At 46.2% G+C, this 21,735-nt stretch overlaps 1 protein-coding gene across 4 annotated transcripts in view; it reads right to left on the reverse strand.

Annotated features, from left to right (window-relative positions):
- The window catches only part of LOC119168408 (uncharacterized), a 626,194-nt gene that overhangs the window by 214,568 nt on the left and 389,891 nt on the right, over positions 1 to 21,735 (reverse strand). The gene's annotated exons all lie outside the window — the stretch shown is intronic.

Below are 21,735 nucleotides of genomic sequence, written 5' to 3' on the forward strand. Positions count from 1 at the left end.
TCAAGGTTGAATGCTTTCTGAAAATCCAAAAAAAATTACGTCAGTTTGACCAGGTTTGTCAAGGACACTTGCAAAACTGTGAATTACAGTGGTTAGTTGTGTGACCGTAGAAAAACCCTTCCTGAATCCATGCTGAGATGAAGAAAGAATTTTGTCTGTTAAAAATTTAATTATGTAATTTGCAACAATATGTTCAAGAATCTTACAGCAGGAAGAAGTGAGCGATATCGGACGATAGTTTGTAATCAGTGCAATGTCCCCTTTCTTGTGTACGGGCACCACACGCGCCGTTCGCCAGTCAATTGGCAGATCTGAAGATGACAAAGATGCGCGGAAAATGTATGCGAGGAACGGGGCGAGTGCTTCTGAATATCGACGAAGGAATGCTTTAGGATGGCCATCAGGACCAGAAGATGTTTTTGTCTTCAGGTTAAGTAGCATAGCTACAATACCTGGTAGCGATACAATATCTTCGTAGTCTGAGCAACATATAGGGTCAAGAATAACTTTTTCTGAAGAAACGGAAAAAACACTGTGAAGATACATATTGAAATGTTCTGCAATGGCATCCTTGTCATAAATTAACACACCATCGATTTGAATCTCGTTAACAGACCTTTTTTTATTTAAGATATCCCAGAACTTTTTGAGGTTTCCTTTAGAAAATTTGGTAAGATATAATGAAAATAATGCCATTTAGAACATCTCAATGTTTCACTAAGCGCAATTCGAGCAGTATCAACTACGTTTGTAGATGCTCTTCTTCTTTTAAGGCGCTTAAGCTTTCTTTTTAAGTGCAAGACGTCTCTCGTTATCCAGGGATACGACTTTTTTGTTTTCTTAGCTTTGTTAGGTATAAAATTATCGAGACAGTAAGTGCAGATCTGTTTAAATTGAACCCACAGTGTCTCAACATCCGAACCTTGAAAATTGTTAAACACTATCTCAAGATGATCCAAAACGCTCTCATCCATGGCACGAGAAATGTCTTTAACAAAAGCAATTTTTTTTGGGGGGGGGGGGCGCATTACAGGGTTTATCAATGTTATACGATAACAACACCATAGAATGATCGGAAATACCGGGATTCACAGACACTGAAAATTCTTCAATAGACCTAGAAACAAAAACAAGATCCAGGATTGAAGAAGATGCATCACAAACTCGCGTAGGCTCTGTTACCACTTGTTGCACATCCAAGTTTAGCATAATATCAAGCAAAGGTCCAACATTCGTACATCGACTAGTATTTGAAAATGGATAGTGCCAGTCAACCGAAGGTAAGTTAAAGTCACCTGCAATAATTACTTCATTACTTGAAAAAGACCGTAGGTGGTTGCATAGATCATGCAAAAATTGGGACGTTGCATCTGGAGGTCGATAAACTGCAGAACACAAGAAAGTACGCCCTGAGCAGAACACTTTTAAGGTAACGCTTTCGTGGTTATCTATCTGACGTACTAGTGACGCTCGAATTCCACATTTTATCAAAACAGCCACACCCCCGCCTCTAGTAGGGCAGTCTCGGCGAAATACTTGATATGAGGGCGGAAAAACATCAGTATCGTCTATGCCATCCCGAAGCCAGGTCTCCGTGATAACAACAATATGGGGATTATAACATAACAAAATAGCTTCTAGTTCTACAGATTGGTTGACGATGCTACGTGCATTTATGTTAATAAGTTTTACTCGATTTGCAGTAGTCCGCACTAGTCAATCATTTTAAAATTACGATGAAAGGACGGCACCTTTACTCTAGTCTGAAGATTTTCGTCCCCAAATGAAGAGCTCCCTATTTACACGCAGTTCATCATTAATAAGAGTAACATTCTTTCCCTGTTGTCTGTCATCTTTAAATATATATATATATATATATATATATATATATATATATATATATATATATATATATATATATATATATATATATGGGACACTGGCTTGTTTGCACTAATATGTATTTTTATTATGTTTCGTGCGTCATTTGTGCGTGAGCAACGTGCTACACGTTTCATTCCGCTTGCCATTATCAGCGTTACATTCCAACCTGTTGCTATCGCATTCATTCGTTCGCCCTTGCGTCGAAACTGTGCATTCATCAGGCCACGTATCACTGTTTTGCGCACATCGCCCGTATCAGCTCTGCGCACCCATTCTCGAATACATCAACGGACACATTTGCCAGCTGCGCTTATTGACGTCAGCCGGTTCACTCTCGAAAGGCCCGAACAAGGCACAGGGAGACCTAACTAAGTGCCATCCCAACACCCTCGAGTCTACTTCTTCGTACGCTGCACTTCTCACAGTGCCATTTGCCGGAAAGATCCTTAGGAACATGTACCTTTTCATGTTGAAGGCCTAGACTTTCTGTACCCTTTTGTGTCGTGCAACGAACTGTTTTGTGCTTGCGCCACCATTTTTTTTATTCTGGATTTGTTTCAGCGGGGGTAAGTAAACTTTAGTGCCTTCATTTTTGCCGTTAATCATCAATGTCATTTTTTTTACAATCGCGCCGCACCTATCACGCAGCTCGTGCTGGGAGCTCGAGGCGTGAGCTAAAATAGAACGAGTTTTCGGGCGTGGCGGTTCGGACGCAGGCTGCCACCGCCGCTCTGCTTTGGGCCCTGTAAAGTGGCGAGATCGTTCACGTCGCTCTGCCACTCACTACAATCTACAACTGAAAAGTGACACACACCGATACAATTTGCGATGAAGAGATGCCTAGTACTCACGGGGAGACAGAGTATGAGTGAGCATTCCCGATCAGATACCCCCGCCACGGTGGTCTAGTGGCTAAGGTACTCGGCTGCTGACCCGCAGGTCGCGGGTTCAAATCCCGGCTGCGGCGGCTACATTTCCGATGGAGGCGAAAATGTCGAGGCCCGTGTGCTAAGATTTGGGTGCACGTTAAAGAACCCCAGGTGGTCAAAATTTCCGGAGCCCTCCACTACGGCGTCTCTCATAATCATATGGTGGTTTTGGGACGTTAAACCCCACAAATCAATCATTCCCGATCAGATATTTGGTTTATAGGAAACGTTGCATCCCTGCTGTTTCTCTCCACACAGAGTACGGTGCCGCGTCGGTTCTCTGAACTTAAAAGTTATTCCAGAGGGACAAGATATTTCATTCAGGAGGGCGGAATCACTTGGAATTTGCGCATGTCATCAGGAGGAAACTGTATTACGACAAGCAATGATGGATCCAGGACACAACAATTTTGAGCAGTAACTGCATTCTAGAAGAGAGATGTGCAGTATAATTTCAGGTTAAAGGATGATTTCAGGTTAAGTGACACAAAAGAGCGTACTGGAAAAAACCGCCGGCCATTGGCGAAACGCACAGCACTCTCACAGTGAAAGTTGAAAGAGCGGCCTTTCAGAGCCTTTTCTTTAACACTCCTTGCGTCGCTGCTGCTAGCACACTGCTTCATTATATTAGGTATTAGGCAGACATTCACCATGTCATTCTTGGTCAATCTGCGGAGAAGTGTGGCACCCGCCACACACTTGCAAGGAACTTTGTGTGTGGCTCACGACGATGAAGACGTATGCCAGAAACTTTTGTAATCCCCATTATCCCCTATAATGGGCATTCGCCACAACTATTAGGAGAAGAATATGAAGATTTCGCAAAAACTAGAACATTCGATTACCCTCTCATTGCGCAATTCACATAATGTGACACCTGGTCTTTGTTTAGCTGTTCTCAAACGCTTTACTACTTGTATTAACGTGATTCATTTCCCGACATCAAGCCTGCCGTCCTGAGGCACCAAGGCTTCGCTGAGAAAAAAACGAAGTGGCGACGAAAATGCGCAAGTACGCGCACTAAGACAAGAGCGATTTGCGGCATGTGCCCTCGCGGCAGACGAAAAGGAATAAAGTACCGGCCACATAGGCCGATCAGACGGAGCCAGAAGTTCGAGGGAGGAAGACGCGTTAGCCTGGCCATACTTCAATGTTCGGGATGGCAAGACTGTCTGAAGGTACCTCGTTGTACGTAAACACCCGAAGGACTCCACACACGGCACGTCTTCTCCTTCGGCGCCCAGCGGACGCAGAACCTGCGAGCACTAGACTGGCCCCTCTCGTCCGACAGCATGGAAGCTGCTGCAGTTGCTTCGTCGGTGCTCATATGCGCAAGCGCGCGGTCTTTGGGAACTGTTTCTGAACTGTGCTCGTTCCTGTGTAAATATAGTGTTACGGTGAGATGCCTTTATTCACAAGAGAATGCAAGAGGCCAGGGATCTAGCAGATCACCACTCGTGCCAACCTCGTTCTCGTCTTCTACCACGCGTGCCCTCAGTATTGTAGCAATTCCCCCTTTGCAGACGATGCCCACCGGCCGAGTTAGCCTTTGTTGAGATGATGAAAACGTTGTAAACGGGCAACATGAACGACATTGGTCTCGCTTGTGCGGTGCCCAGTTGACAATAGCCGAGATACCACGTACGTGACATCACTGAGACGTTCCAGGACCACAAACCGACCTGTGTAGTTGGCGAGAAATTTTTGGCAGAGGCCGCGCTTGCGAAGCGGCTTGCAAAGCCACACCAAATCCTTTTTCTCAAATAATACGTGCCAATGACTTTCGTCGTAATGCTTCTTACAGCGTTTCTGGGAGACGAAAGTTCGAAGACAGGTGATGCGCCGGGCCTCTTCTGCATGTCAAGTGGTTTCGGCGAGAGTAGATTGATCAGTCTCGGAAAAAGAAAGAACAGTGTCAAGAGCTGTGTGAGGTTGGCGTACGTAGAGCAGATAAAATGGACTGTATCACGTTGTTTTGTGCTGTGCAGTGTTGTAGGCGAAAGTTATAAAGGGCGAGATGGCATCCCATGTTTTGTGTCCAGAATAACATACATAGAAATCATGTCGACGACAATCCTATTAGTTCGTTCCATCCAACCATTAGCCTGCTGGTGATACGGGGTAGTGTGACGAAAATGTCACGTAGCAAGACGAAGGCGGTCTTCAACTACATCGGCGAAATATTGCCGCCCGTGATCCCGTGATCACTGATAGTGTCCCATGGCGTAATATAACGTGCGACAGAATAACAGTAAAACTTGAGTGGCCGTTGTCGCAGGAATCGCCACAGTTTCAGCGCAGCGTGTGAGATGGTGAACACGTAAAAGGGCCGAGCAGGTCAACACCAACGATGTCAAATCGGGAACCAGGGGGTGCCATGGGATGTAGTCCAGCTTGCGGAGTTTTAGGACGCTTGTAGCGTTGACATTGCTAACAGCTCGCAACGTATGCTATCACACTTTTACGCATCTTTGCCTAGAAGAAGCGTTCTTGCGTGAGATAAAATGTCCTATAAAAACTCGTATGGCCAGATGTTGGGTCGTCGTGCATGGATCGAAGTACGTGTTGTCGCAAACTTGTAGGCACAACTGGAAGTAGGTGAGGGCCTATGCCGGAATAATTCTTTTTGTAAAGAACTCTATCCTTTATGACGAAACCTCGTTGACCGTTTTTTCCGGAAATAAAGAAAGAAGCGAGACTGATGTCACTGCGTTGCTCTGCTCGAAAAGTTGTTTGGTCAGAAAACGGAGTATCCACTACTGCCAAATATTCATCAAAATTGTCAGCGTCACAATCGGTTGTCGGAAGGGGAAGCCGTGAAAGGCAACCGGCATCGACATGACTTCGACCGCTCTTGTAACAGACTTCAAGAACGTGTTCTTGCAATCGTAACGCCCAACGAGCAAGACGACCAGATGGGTCCCGTAGTCCAGTGAGCCAACATAAAAAATGGTGGTCCGTGATAATCGAGAATCGGCGTCCATAGATACAAGGGCGAAACTTGTGCACGGCGAATATGACCACGAGACATTCCTGCTCTGTGGCAGTATAGTTTCGCTCTGCTTTACTTAAACATTGACTGGCATAGGCAACGACGTGTTCAGCAGCTTCATGGCGTTGGACGCCACCGATACCTACACCACTGGCGCCGATATGAACTTCTGTGGCAGCAGATGGGTCACAGTGGCGAAGCACAGGCCCTGACGTAAGAACAAACTTGAGTTGCGAAAAAGACGACTCACATACAACTGACCACCGAAAAGGTGCGTTCTTGTTGAGTAGCGACGTCAAAAAGTAAGCGAGGTCGACGAACTTGGGAACGTAGCGACAGAAGTACGCGCATAGGCCCAAAAGCTTTGAAACTCTCGTACAGACTGAGGTTGTTTGATGCTGCTCTCTGCAGCGACATTCTGGGGGTTGGGTTGAGCACCATGATTGTCCAACAGGTGACCGAGAATGATAATCTCGCGGCTACCGAAGTGACACTATTTAGAGTTAAAGGTGAGCTCAGCTATTTCAAGACAGGTGAGAACAATGTCTAGACAATGGTTGTGCTCATCGAATGTATGGTCAAAACTGTTAATGTCATTCAGGTAGCAAAAACAAACTTCCCACTTTAGTCCACGTAATATAGAGCCCATGAAGCACTCAAACGTGGCAGGAGCGTTTCATAGGTGGAAAGGCAATACACTGAATAATAAGTAGACCATCTGGGGAAATTAAGGCTGCTTTCTCTTTGTAATTCGAGTTCATGAACAATTGCCAATAACCAGATCTCAAATCCACGGAGGAGAAAAGCGATGCCGAATGTAAACAATCGATGACGTCATCAATCCTGGGAAGCGGGTAGACATCCTTTTTAGTAACAGAGTTGAGCCGTCTGCAATCCATGCAGAATCGCCTTGTACCATCCTTCTTTCAGACAAGAATCACAGGGGCAGCCCAAAGGCTACACGACTCTTGGGTGACCCTCTTTTTTATCATATCTTTTACCTGTTGAGCAGAGCACCAGTGTCTCATGTGCTCCGCACATGAGACACAGTAGGATTTCTGCCGGATAGGGTGAGCGGATCCTGTGTTAATCCCGTGGCGAGTACCTGACTCGGGTACACTTATTTGCTGTTCATTGTACGCAAAGTCAAATATAGTAGCACGCTTCGCAAGGACTTTGACCAAAGCTTCACGCTTTTCTGATGATGGCAACTTGTTTACTATACCCAGAGAGTTGGCTTCTGTATAGTGCGTTGCACGAATAGAGTCTACGCTCGCACCGCTTAAAGATGCAATAAAACTGTTCGCATTTTGTTTGAAGAGGGCGAGTCGCAATCCGCAGGGTAGCATGACAGGTTCATTTGAATAGTTAAACACCTATAAGGCTGATCGCCTATGACTAATTGAAAGAATACAATGTGTAACAAGTACATTTTTCTTGGCGTAATTGAGAGAAATGGACTCCACAAGAACATCAAACGTGCCAGCGTCCGCGGCAGAGGCGTCAACGCGAACGTTCTTCATCGAGTTGGGTGGCAAAACAACATCCTCAATGACGGTGATAGATCCTTGACAGCGCTTCGGATCGTCAGTAATTGCCAATAGCATAATCTCGCCAGCACCGCAATCTACAGTAGCACCGCATTCGCGTAGAAAATCGATACCCAAGATGATGTCATGGGTGCAGCTGGTCAGGGCAGTGAATTCAGCCTCGAACACCTTGTCGCCCAAATTGACACTGACAACACACACCAAACGGGCACAGCGTCGCTTCGCTCACTGCATAAAATGATGCATAACTGTCCCAGCGAAACATCACTTTATTTACTAGCCGCAATTTGAAGTCAAGACTCATCACTGAAACGGCTGCTCCAGTATGTATAAAAGTCATTGTAGGAATTCCATTAATTAGGACCTTCTTTGCGTCATAAAAACGGGTGAAGGCATAGGTGGAGGGAGTGAAAAATGTTCGGCGACCTCACCTTTATGGCCGCACCACCTAGTTTCCCAGAGGCGGGGAGGTGACGCGTCGGCCAGGAGATCGTGAACAGAACTTGCGTGCTGCAGGGGGCGTCAAGCTTTCCACGGACGAAGGCGAGTCGTTTCGGAAATTCCGGTGGAAATCGCGTCCCACATACATCACTGTGGGCGGTTTGCTGGAAGCCATCCCCAACGTACGCGTCCCGCATCGAGCGCATAACACCGCGCCAGCTGTTTTGTCGAGAAGAAGCTGATTGTTCCTCGCAGTAGCGCTGCTGGGGTCAACGTCTCTGACCACAGAATCGAGCCACATGTACATGGAAACCGCAGTTATAGCACACAGGGGACTCACGCACGTCGCCAAACCTTCCACGAGGCGACATGTACCCATATACGTTTCCACGAAGACACTATTGTAGGTGGTTGGCGGGAGGCGTTCTGGAAACCACGGCGATGATGTAGGTTGTCGGTTGGAGGCTCTCGTACTCTTGATTGAGGCACATCATATAGCATGGCATCAACGGCAGCACACATTGCGTTGTATGGCGGGGAGGTGCCGCTAGCATGTTCCCTCGGCGGGTTGACAGCATCACGTCGTCCAAGTTCTCCGCGCTCGATTTGTCTGATCACAGAATGATGTTGGAGGGACGTCGACACTTCCAACGGTGACGACGTTGGCAAATCTACTGACTTTGGGATAGCCTTCTGTGTCTCAAACGTGTGGCAGTGCTGGATTACGTCTGCTACAGACGTCAAGGTATCCTAGCCGATGAGGAAATTGTAGACATCCTCAGAAACCCCTTTGAGGAGATGCCCAACTTTGTCAGCTTCTTTCATGCGTGGGTCTACAGACTTTCGCAATTTCAGAATCTCTTCAACATAAGTTATGCATGTTTCACCATGCATAACTTATGCATGGTGAAACATGCATAAGTTATGCATGTTTCACCGCGGACTTGAGCACGCTGCATCAAAGTTTGTTCAGCGCACTTCTTCAGCAATGGGTTACTGAAACAGCTCGATGTTTCTTTCTCAAACACTTCCCAGGTCGTTATTGTTTCTTCGTGGTTTTCAAACCACACTAACGCCGTCCCTTGAAGGAACCATCCGACTTTGGACAACCTGGAGGCCGCATCTCAACAACCGTATTTACTCACACAGTTGAAGTGTTTCAGCCAATTGTCGACATCTTCCCCGACCTACCCCAGAGAAGCTTCGTGGTACCGTGTGTCGGGGCCACGTGGCGCCAGACGAAGAGTGCGTAGTGTCGTCATCAGCAATCGGATCCGTAGAGAGTGGTGGTAGACCGGCCAGTCGGTGGCTTCGGCGTAGTTCTTGAGGTAGCGCTTCCGTGATCGTTCGCCTGGGATCGCTCCGATGTACCCCGCACCTTCCAACAATCTTGTTACGGTGAGATGGCTTTATTTACAAAAGATAATAAATGTGAGAGTCCAGGGATCTGGCAGATCACCCCTCGTGTCAACATGGTTCTCCTCTTCTACCACGCGTCCCCACAGTATCGTAGCAATATGTTCGTGTGCCGTGCAATTTGCTTTCGATTCCTTGCTGTCATAGCCAGCGTCTCTCGTACGACCCAATAAGCCTGCTGCCCGAACTTTTATATCATAACACCTGCCTAAGGTCAGTTTGGAAAAGAGTTCCAAGCACTGGCGTGGCCCACGCATACATAAGGTCACTTGAGTCATGGTCCTTGCAACTCTTTGTACGCTATCTATATGCGTAAACCACATTTTTAATAAATTGCATGTACAAGAAAAATTCACTAGTGTGGAATACTGGGCTGGCCCACAAGAGACCCGGGCTCGAATCCCATTGTGCCATTGGTGTATTTTATTTACTGGGTTTCTTCTTATGTTGTTAGATAGTCGTTACAGACAACGGCGGTGGACAACTACAGCGCGCACGCCACGAATGTTGTGATCTCATAACAACATTCGCTGTAAAAAGAAGATCGTTCTCGGGACAGCTAAGAGATTTTGTTCTGGCGCGCTATGCAGCATCGACCAAGTTTAGTCCTAGTTTTGCAAAACTTGGGATATTACCGAGCTCTGACGACGCATCGTTATGAACAAGCCAACAGTAAGAAAAAGTCAAATTCATCGCCCAGCACGCTGTGCATTAGTTACGAATGAATCATTCATCGCGTCAAGGATGGTCGACTAAATTGGGTGGCGTTATCAAACCAGAGCCATCTTCTTTCAATAGTTTATTGTTCCACTGAGGGCATAAGTGCACCCAAGGAATAAAAATGTGAAAAAAAACTTTTCGTAATAATATTTTCCAGAGGCGTAGAGTGTACAATTATATTTTGATTCTCTAAAGCCTGCTTTGAGCTTGTTTTAGAATAATGAGCATGGTGGCATTTGAGATCACTACCGGCCGAGCGTCTTACAACATCGTGACCACAGCAAAACCCGAGGCCAAACGTTAAGCCCTAATCACATTCACGCGATTTCCTCGCAACAGCGACAAACAACAGCGACGAGCGACAAGGTTTCCTGCCGCGAAGGCCTATTTGTCACCGCCGCTTGTCGCGCCATGCGTTTCTGGGAAAGTAGCAAAGATCGCTTGTCGTCATGAAGTCAGCAGTGTGACCCCTGGCAACATGGCTGTGTCCCTCGTCCTCGCTTCCGCTGTAATTTGATTTCGATGCTAGTTATCTACCCGTGCGTCAAGAAATGCAAGGTATTGGCAACTTCTTTTACTTGCTAATCTCACGCGGAGAGTGAGATTAGCAAGTCTTAAATTTTGTCTTAAATTTGGTTATCGAATGCCTTTTTGGTGTCTTCATGGTAGCTTGTTACAATTTGGTCACTTCCTACAATGTGAATCGTCGTGCGAAGTGCATCGTAGCCTTCGTAGCGTATACGTCTAGGCAGTTTGTCGTGGTCAAACCGAAGATCGCAAAATAAAAAAAAGACGGTCGTGAAATGCTTTTGTGACTTCCTTATGCTACACAAGACAGTAATATCTTTGACATGTGGGCATCGACCAACTTTCAAGAGAAAAAGAGAATTATTATCAGAAATGTAGGGAGGTTAACTAGACTAAGTCTTCTGCGCTACCTACACGGCAGCACAGGGGAATGAGGGAAATGAGAGAGTGAGAGGAGGAGGACATACACATTGATCATAACACACACACACCGCACACACAGTTCAGGTTTCACAGGCGGTCCCACAGTGATGTTGCTCTCAAATATTGTAGAAGGGCTCGTGTAACTTTCCGGGCTGAAGTACTTGAAGGCCAGAAACCCAAGATCTTCTCCAGAGTAAAGGGTCGATCATGCAGTTTTCCTAAGGCACACTGGAGAATCCGGTGATCCTCTTCAGTCTGGACAACGGCACAGAGCATGTTCGAGAGTTCCCAAGCAAAGGCTGTTATCACAGTTGCGGAAGTCAGCCACACTTATGCGATAACAGAATACATTGGTTAAGGCGACGCCGACCCACAGCTGACACAGCATTGCAGCGTCTAGTCACAAAGTCTTTAATGGCAGCTGTAATAAATTAATGAAGCGAGGTTCTGTTGGTGCCGAGTGGAGTTTAGTGAAAGATTACAATGCATAAGTGTGGCATTACGCGTGATGTTGTGAAGTGTTCGTGTGGCGTCAACCCTTGAAAGGGGTATAGACGTCCGACTCTGGAGTTTTGTGGACACGCAGCGTCACCTGTCGACGCAGTTCTGAGTAGCGCAAAGCCCGACTGTCTTGCACAGTTTGCGGTGCAACTAGGTGGTACCACCGCGTAAGAAACAGCGATTGAGCTAAATATTAGGTGTATTTGCGCATTGATCACTTGGAAAGGGATCTACAAATTTATTCCCACTAGTAAAACACGTCACCGAAGCACCGTGAAGTGCTTGCTGGTTCACTCGTCAGAACGACGGCGAAAGCAAAAGCACACCCAACAGCTCTGCGCTCTACGAGAAAAGGACCCCAGCCGACGCAACAGTTGCGTTGTGAATTGCTATGGACGTTAAAGCTTTGTTTTACTGTTTTCCGCAGCTTTCGCGAAGCAGAAGGGCAAGAGCCCTGGACATGGGCTGTTGTGCTGGGTAAGCGAATCACTCGCGTTGTCTACAGCCCTTCGCGTGAGCAAGTGTGATAATGTAGCTAGGTCTCTTGTTATTGTTTTGAGTAGCTTCTATATCAAGGGGAACCATAGTAACTTTGATTATGAAGCCTAACAGAACCTCTTACCGTGGTGCGCACCGTGCAGCAGTAGACAGATGACGTGTAGGATAAACAACGCACACGCCGCGACCTCCGAGAACCTCAAGCTCCACATCATTACGTCTGCGGGCTTTCAAGGCTCTAAGTTCTGGCTTTATTTACGAATTACGAACATGAACGTCATACAGATAACTCGGAAAATTTTCGTACCACAATAAGTTTTTTTTTCTTGCCGTTAGTCTGCGCGATTGCCCGAGCTCTCTCGGAGGCCACGGTATTGCATTTCGTTGTACAACGAGAAAGTGGACGCGCGTGTATCTCCGTTTGCAGTATGTACAAACCACTGACAACCGTCAACAGAACATTCTAGCATGCGTAATGAAACAGTTCAACGCACAGGAAGTGAGACGTCGAGGGAGAATGCAACTGCAGTGATGAAAACCACCAAGTCTAATCGAATAAAGTGAGCTTCGTAGCACTGATCGTAAAATAGATTGCTCGTGTGCGCACTTCATCGCTTTGGCATCATGTGTATGGCGAAGTTTACCACATTTAGGCGTTACAGAAAGAATGCTGAAGTGCTTGCCTTTAACTCGATGTCATGCGATGCTCACTTGCACTCGAAGGGCCAACTGCAGTACGCCGAAATAACTGAAACATTTTTCTCATTGGACCCACAATTTCTTTTGATGAGCTTTCTACTTTCTCGAAGCGAGGCTGGATTGAAGTAAGAAGCTTGCCAGGTCCTTCATTTTCAGGAAACCACACCTCAAGGCCAACGAACGAGGAGGGCCTATGCATGTTTGCTTGCGGACAGCTTGCTTCACACTACCCGTTTATGACTGGTGCGTCGATGGGGGTGCCGATGGCAGCGTTTTTTGCGGCGCCACCTGTGCAGAGTCTGGCGTCTATAAGCAGTGCGGGCGCTCCCTCCTAGGCACATCGGGCAGCGTTATCGGCGAGGTGGTTATCACGAATTTCACAGTGACCTGGCAGCTATTGAAATCTTATGTCATGTCCTTTGTTAGGTTAACTTTTATTGATTTGAGACACCATCTGACGGTAGTTCTCGCGTTGTGGACTTTGCACACATTGAAGGGCCGCCTTGCCGTCACAGAAGATAGCCCACTTACTAGGAGATTCTCGCATAACAATTCTATATCCGGCTAGAGGGGCAGCGAGCTTGGAGCCCGTAGATGTTGCGGCGCGTGAAGTCTTGCACTTGACGGTGATTGAGCAAGATGGAATCACAAAGGCGCTCGTCGAATTTCCCGACACTGAACCGTCTGTATAAATATGAGTAGGTTTGCATACGATATACACAAAAGGTTCAATAAAATTTTTGCTTAAGGGCTGCGGATGACAGGCTAGCCTTTTCGTATATCCTCGGCACTTTACGTGTACAGGGGGTTTTTTCACGCACCACTCCGGGCAGAGCGGTGTCATTGCGGGTGAGAACCTCCAGGAGATGGTATGCTGGGTAGCCGCAACGACTCTGAAGAACTCTGCCTTCGGTCTTTCTAGTGACAGGCTACCAAGGTGGTGGTTAGGCAGTCTCGATATATGGCGAATGTGCGTCCGGAGTGTGTCGACAGTGTTGTGTGTCGTAATCAGGTTGGTTGTAGCAATGACTATTGATGCGACCATGATAGCACACTTAAGTAATTCTAAGCACGTGCGAAGAGGTTGGCCTTGAGTGCTTTGCAGGACCCGGATGTTAGTTTTACTGTACTTCATAACTGCTATTCGGAATATATGAGTATGCACGCCGCATGCACGCGATAGTTACATTTAAAGCAACAATGACACTTTGTCGCCGACATGCACTTGCAGCCGTCACGAAGCGATGGTGGGACAGAGCAAGTTTGTCGCGGCCGCTTATCGCTTTCGCTAGGAAATCGCCTGCACGCGGTTAAGCTCCTATTTATCGTGGTCAGCCTGTAGCGCACTGCTCGGCCGATGCGCGTCGTCTTTGTTGTCATCGCCCGCCAGCAGTCAGGCACGGGCGGCTGGAATTACCCCTGTCACACGTGGTAACTTAGGTGTACTTTGAGCCAGTGTACTTACGCTCACAAAGTTTCCTTTTGGGAGTTCGCTGCTACGCGTGAAAGCGAAGTGTACCTTGGAAATGATGGCAGTGGCAATCGGCGGATATGTAGCACAACCTATATTTGTTACTTTGGTGCCTGTGTCTTATAGTCGGACCACGTTGTCTTCGTGGAAGCAGCACCTGTGGGACACGCCACCTTGAATGACTAGAGCAAACTTAGCTACAAATGTGCAAGTGTGCCTGTAAGTAAGCAACATGACGGACGCAGCCATTGCGCAACACGTGCTGCTGCATCCCCCAAGTGGACGTTGCTGCAAACAGCACGCTAGTCAGAGTAGCGAGGTTTTTTGTTGTAATTTATGACTTCATTTATTATATATTAGTATTCTTTATAACAAGAACAATGGTGTTAAAAATAGGCAACGGCGTATTTCGGTACACGCCACTGGTACCGAGGCTGCACACTTCATCGCAGCCGTCGCAGCAAAGGAAGGTTCGCAAACACACTTGCCGGCAAGTTTATTTTGCAGCGAGTGACTTTAAACTTTCTCGTGTGACAACGTGCAAATGACACTTGCTGCAGAGTGTACTCGCTCAAAGTGCACTTACGTTGCCACGTGGGACAGGGGTATAAGTAGCCATTAGGAGCAAAGCTCCTAAAGCCGTAGGTCTGTTCCTTTCAGCTTGTGTTACGTGACTACCTAGTTCGATGACTCAATGAACGGACAGACAAACAAACGATTCACGGTTTACTGATAAAACCCTTCAAAGCTTCGCCCCACTTATCATTATTCACTCCGTGACTAGGCTGTGATTTTTGTCTGAACGGCGTACTTGGATAGTTAGGTAAGGACATGCTATGGCCAAGCGAATTCCACGAAGTCATGGTAAGGCTGATGTAATTACGCCACATCTTGAGAAGACTGCTAATGATTTCACGCAAAACTAGAACCGGGCTGACTAAACTTGCTAGCTGATGAGCTAACAATGCTAAATAACGAGGTAAATTAGGTATGCTAAATAATGAGGACGCAAAGTGAAACTACGCTTATTAGTCTTTACTAATATGATGACAATTATTATCCTGATAATTAACATTACGTTCAATTGCTTCATACTGATTACGGCCTAGCTAATTGCGCTTGATATATTTGCCTTTTAATTGCAGTGTAATGGTCAGTAAGTCTCAGTAAATTAGTTCAATGAAAAATTGACGACAGATCCACGAGGTGAATGATGATGAGAGTGGTCGAAGCTCCTGGAAGTAATATCACGAAAATTTCTTCTGTTAATTCGCCTGGCGATATGCGCGCTTTCTCGCCGCTTCCTATTGTCGAACGTTTTCAAGGTCTGCTTCGCGACGTTGACGTGCTGCCTCAGCCTCTCATTCCCGTACGGAAGGATCTTGTCGACGCTGACGTGCCGCTGCAGCTTTTGGTTCACGTACGGCGGGATTTTGCCGACGCTGACTTGTTGGTGTGGCTTCTTCTTCCCGTACAGCAGGATCTTGCCGACGCTGCCTTGCTGATGTGGCTTCTTCTTCCCGTACAGCAGGATCTTGCCGAGGCTGCCTTGCTGATGTGGCCTCTCGTTCGCGTACGGAAGGATCTTGCCGACGCTGACGTGCCGCTGCAGCTTCTTGTTCACATACGGCGGGATCTTGCCGACGCTGCCTTGCTGATGTGGCTTCTTGTTCTCGTACAGGAGGAGCTTGCCGACGATGCCTTGCTGATGTGGCCTCTCGTTCACGTACGTAAGGATCTTGCCGACGCTGACGTGCCGCTGCAGCTTCTTGTTCACGTACGGCGGGATCTTGCCGACGCTGCCTTGCTGATGTGGCTTCTTGTTCTCGTACAGGAGGAGCTTGCCGACGATGCCTTGCTGATGTGGCCTCTCGTTCACGTACGTAAGGATCTTGCCGACGCTGACGTGCCGCTGCAGCTTCTTGTTCACGTACGGCGGGATCTTGCCGACGCTGCCTTGCTGATGTGGCTTCTTGTTCCCGTACAGCAGGATCTTGGCGGTGACGTCGCGCAGCTTTCCGGCGCGCTTCTGCCTCGCGTGCTCTCACTTCAGGGTCCTGTCTGCGAGTGCGCGGCCGCTACGCTGCGCACCTGCCTTTCGGCATCCTTATCCATACGAGCACACACAGACGGCAATGAGTATTGGCAACTACCAACCTGTACCAATATGGTTTTGATTATAAAACCATTGCTTTAGAAAACACCTGGCGTGTTTCGTTAGGCAGCTGGCATCTTCTTTTTGTTTTGCTTTAGAAACATCTGGCGTCTTTTCGTTTTGCTTTTAGAAAACATCTGGCGTCTTTCGTTGGTTTATTTCATCGATTAACGGTGTTTTGAACGAAAACTTTTGTTGTTTATTCACGCACAGGAGAAATCTCACCAGGCACTACCTTGGAGGTAAACAATGGCTGCTACTGGGATTGAGAGCAAGCAAAAGTCGGCTTTCAACACTTCTACTTCTACTAACGTTTCCTACTGAAACATGCCAATGGCTGCTAATGGGGAATGAGAGACAGAAGAATTCGGCTTTTAGTTAACGCGCGCGCTGCGATATTTTTTGTTCAACAACGCACAGGAGAAATCTTCCACCGGCACCACCTCGGAGGTGAAAATGTAACACCTGTTACACACTACGACTACGACTACGAGGGACAAACGGGTGCCGCTATAAGGAGCTTTGCCCCTAAAATTAGGACAGAGCTGTTGTGGTCTTCACTTCGGAGCGGATAACGCACATGAGTAGATGACCAATTTAAAAGGCTGCAGGAAGCTACGTTATCACAAGCTCCTCCATGGCTCTAGCCTAGCACAACTATTGTAAGCTCACCAAATTATTTTATATGCAAAGAAGCTGTCGCTTAGCGTTTACCGCATCAAATGCTTGACAGTCACACCAGAACCATTGTAGTCCCGAGTTGAACTCGGGCCTTCTCAGGATCAACGAGTTTGTATGCGAGTTCACTCGTCAATCAGTTTGATTGACAGACGCCCACCATGTTTGCCCTTGCCGAGGAGTATAGTACTCACGTCGACCACCACTATTTATCTATCACCTTTATCGCGCAGACTATGCACACACGCGCGCAGAAGTAAAAGCAGTGTCTAGAAATATACTGACTAGTGTGCTGAGCACGGGCTGGGAGATGGCCCCGCAGCTGATGACTGCCGGCAGCGCCCGCATGGTGCGCTGCTCTGTGAGTGGGTGCATTATCGTTCAATCCTTGCGCTCCGAAAGCGCTGCGAAGCCTGAAGGGGCGAGGCCAACTAATATTTTCCTGCATTTTGGGATTGTTCTTTTACATAATGCTTTATTGTATAAAAAGTACTTGATTGCTTTCATAGTACTGGCACTTTGCAATACCAATTGAAGATCATTTCGTGGCATACATTTCGCCATCCACTTCTGCCCGCAAAAAGAAAGCGCAGATCCCACGTAACTTGGGAATCAATGCTATGCAAGGTGACATTGTTGTAATTTTTCATTGAGTGAAACAATATGAAGTGGCGCTAAATGTATGCAAGGAATCGGATAGTCCACACTGGAACCAGCATTGGCGTTTCACTAACATTTGGCTCTTCTTGCAAAGTATTTCGAAGACCCTAAGTTAAGAGGGTGATCGTGAAGGCACCCAGACGTAGGCGATTCGTTAGATAGATAGATAGATAGATAGATAGATAGATAGATAGATAGATAGATAGATAGATAGATAGATAGATAGATAGATAGATAGATAGATAGATAGATAGATAGATAAACACACAGACGGACGGCCGGATGGGCGTATAGACAGACGGACGGACGGACGGATGGACAGACCGACAGGCGAATGAACAGATAGCTGGACGGACAGACGGACAGACAGACAGATGGACGGATAGATGGACAGACAGACAGAAGGATGGACAGACAGACGGACGGACGGATGAACGCACGGATAGACACATGGACGGACGGACAGACAGACAGACGGACGGACGCATTGGCGGACGGACAGGCACACAGATGGACAGGCGGACGGACGGACAGACGGATGGACAGATAGATAGATAGATAGATAGATAGATAGATAGATAGATAGATAGATAGATAGATAGATAGATAGATAGATAGATAGATAGATGTAGATGCTCAAAGTGGTTGCAGTATCCAAAGAAATTAATCTAAAATCCATTGACAGTATAACCGCCAGAGTTATTTTTTAAAGTGTGCTTTGCTCTTGAGAACAAGAATTATCACCGAAGACCCTAAAACCTTTAACTCTTAGCCTGCATTCCATTAGGATTCCAGCGAAAACAAAGAATGATAACATGCCAATGAACAATGTGACACTCGCCGCATACGATACTCAAAACGTTGTTGGAAAGGGAGTCCGGAAAACTGTGTGAATAAAATTCAAAAGGGTATTTTCAATTTTTAGATAAATACTAATATTTGAAATTTTGCCTAAACGGCGATTTCATTCCCGACACCGTTCACCCTAATCCGAAAAGATAGTTCGGTCTCCACCGAACTATCTTTTCAGAACTCTCAGAATGCTTTTCTCACACGACAGCCTTCCGATTCAGCCTTCTGTCTGCCCTCTTGATCCTACTTTTTCAGTCAGGAAACCGTGCTGAATCCGTTAGTGCGGGGAACAAGACACCTTTTCCTGGTTCGACCGATAACTTCTTTCACACAGCGGCACAATACACGTCCTTTCTTTGGATTACCGCTTAGCTTTTACCATCTCAGGGTGTTGCACTGTACATATGGCACCGTCGAACTTCACAGTAAATCAGATTGCACCTGTCACACACTGATTTTAAACGTGGCGAAGCTCCGGCAGCAACAGGGCGAGAGGAATTTCGCACGTTCGTGCACCCTCTCAACACGCAACGCCGCTTGTGGCATCTGAGTGCAGTCATCACATTCGCGGCCAGCCTCGCTCGTAAGGAATGCACGCGCTCAGCACACTAGGCAGTATATTTCTAGATATTGTAGTAAAAGTGATATCGCCACGCGGCTGCGATTTCCTTACGCTCACGACATATCTAATCACAGGCGCGTTGCCGCCATGATGCGAGCGCCTTTTGTGACCTAGTGTCCTTATATTTTTCTGCGATACTTGATAGAAGCGAAACGAGCAGCACGGGCGTGCTGCGTGTGCAACCTTGCTGCCTTCGATTGGGGAAATTTTTATGCTGCTGGTGGAACGAGAGAACCTACGAGCACGCCTGTGGGAGGTGCTTGTTGAATTGGCAAAAAGCGCGACAATCACGCTGGCGTCGCTGCACCGTCAAAATGTTGGCTTAGTGGCGGCGCTGACGGGTTCGCATGCGTTGTTTCTTTGATAACCACTGCAAATGTTGCACATACGTTTCCTATATCATGCGCATTCTTGTAGCTGTTTTATCAACGCTGTTCTCACGTGCTCCCCACTGTCTTCTTGCCATGGCCACCGCAAAGCGAGCTTGGAGCAAACTCGTCTACTCGAAAAGCTCGAACCATCCTGCATAGCACCACAGACTTTTTGTCGTTCAAAGGCACGAGGTAGCACCACCTACGCATATTCATTAAAAAGTGTTTTGAACTATGCGTTACGATGCACATCAAAAATGAGTATTATGTATACTTCACAGCAAAAAAGCAGCATGAAAGTACACAGTAACAATTCTTACACCCAAAAAAGTCTAAATGGGCCTGTCCCATGGGCGACACCCTACGGGTGTTATTTCAGCACCTTCCAAAAAGGGTGCTTTTCCGTGCACCCTTAGAATAGGGTGCACATGTAAAAAGCTATAGGGTGTTACAAAAACACCCTTAAAGAAGGGTGCCTTCAATGTCCTTAACTTTTTAACGCCCACTGAGGAGGGTACGAGAAGGGTGCACAAGGGTGTTGAGTGCCCATGGCAGGGGTGCCAGTATTCTTTTAGACTGCACTAATAGATATCTGCATGCACTGATTACACACTACTTGAAGAAAGTGGTCCTGATACCCAATGGTGCGCCCCCTGCGGAGCTCCATTCATTGCGTGTGGGCAAAACTATAAACACGTACAATCATTTATAAACTTCTGCCGGACGTATATATACTTCACAGTATATGCATAATGCACGTTAGAGAAAACTAAGTCTTGCTACCATTGCATATTGCATTCATTTAATAGGCAAATAAAACTTATTTAGTTGCTGGTGCCATCGCTGTAAACTTTTTTTCTGCCACACAACTTTGTCACCAGACGTGTAACATGTTCGCGTATACGTACACCACAGACGCAACACCTCAAATGTTTATTATATTTTTTCCGTTTCACTTTAATGACAACTATTTGAAACGCACAATTACACTCGTTTCAGTTTAGTATCCTGCTTCACGTACATAGAGACTACAAACGAAATACACGCAAATATATCCCTATCATTCTTTCTAGTATCTACAATCCCCCTGGTTTCAGTTTATTACTCCTTCATGTACACAAAGGGGTAATAGGAATGAAATACAGGCAAATCTATACTTATATTTTTTCTAAATGTATACAATCACCATTATTTAACTATATACGCCTTGATGTACACATTCGTTCCCAAGAAGTGATGCACAGGAAAATATATACCGATAGTGTTTTTAAATGTATACGATCACAGTGGTTTAAGCTTTCTATTCCTGGATGTAAAACAATTGGTTATGATAAATTATGTACATGCATGCATATACGAATTTTCGCACATATAACTTTAGCGAGTACTTAAAAAACTAGTTCAATGATCAGAAACAGAATACGCTAAAAACTAACACGAAACTGAGTCAGGACACACAAAAACAAAAGAAGTAATGTATAATTATGGCTAATGACACAGCTGGGTCAATTCATGCCAAATGTCCCAGCTATATTGGCAACCATCTCGAACGTATTCGAAAAACTCGTTCTTCATCGAAAATAGTGAGCTTATAGAATATTTAGGAGAGGAAATTATTTGGTCACGTGGCTCCCTTTTGAACTTCCTGGAATGTCGTCTAGGTGTTGTATGCGAAAAACTTTATTTTAAAAGCACCACTCCTTTTTCTATACGAAACTCGGTCTATGTGTTAAGTAACAAGAGTTTATTTGGGCGAGCTCGTTCATCGTGGTTGTGTTCTAGTCACACGGCAACAACTTCAGGAAGAGAAAAAAAGGACAGAAAAGAGCGCCGACCATCAACTGAATTTTATTGAACGTGCTATGACCGCTTTTGTACGGAGTACAAGAACAGTGCTCATGCGCGACGACACATGTGTGGCCACTACAAAATAGTCTTAACTGAAAAAGAATACTCATTCTCGGAAAGGATAATGGAAGGTGTAGTGATGCACTGATCCTTGGCCATTCTGATAAAAAATACTTCTGCAAACTTTCGATTGGCAATAGGTAAACCTATTCTCGTGACGAATGGTGCAAGATTGACTATTCCTGTTGCTGTTTTTTAAACACACTTCAGAAAGCTTACAAGGGGCAGAAAACAACTTAATATCATATCTGCTGGTTTTTCATTGTGAGACACCTTATGTGGTATGGCATGCAAAGGTTTTGGTCATTCTGTTTTCTTTTTGTAGCTCCTGTTTTATTTAACTTTACTTTCAGCAAAAGGGTTTCGCAAACAGGTCTGGTGATTCTGTTGGGATATCCAGCATCTTTTAGTCTTTTAATCAGGTTTTTAAGGCTGAC

The sequence above is a fragment of the Rhipicephalus microplus genome, chromosome 3 (genome assembly GCF_043290135.1).
Source record: "Rhipicephalus microplus isolate Deutch F79 chromosome 3, USDA_Rmic, whole genome shotgun sequence".
NCBI classification, from domain to species: Eukaryota; Metazoa; Arthropoda; class Arachnida; order Ixodida; family Ixodidae; genus Rhipicephalus; species Rhipicephalus microplus.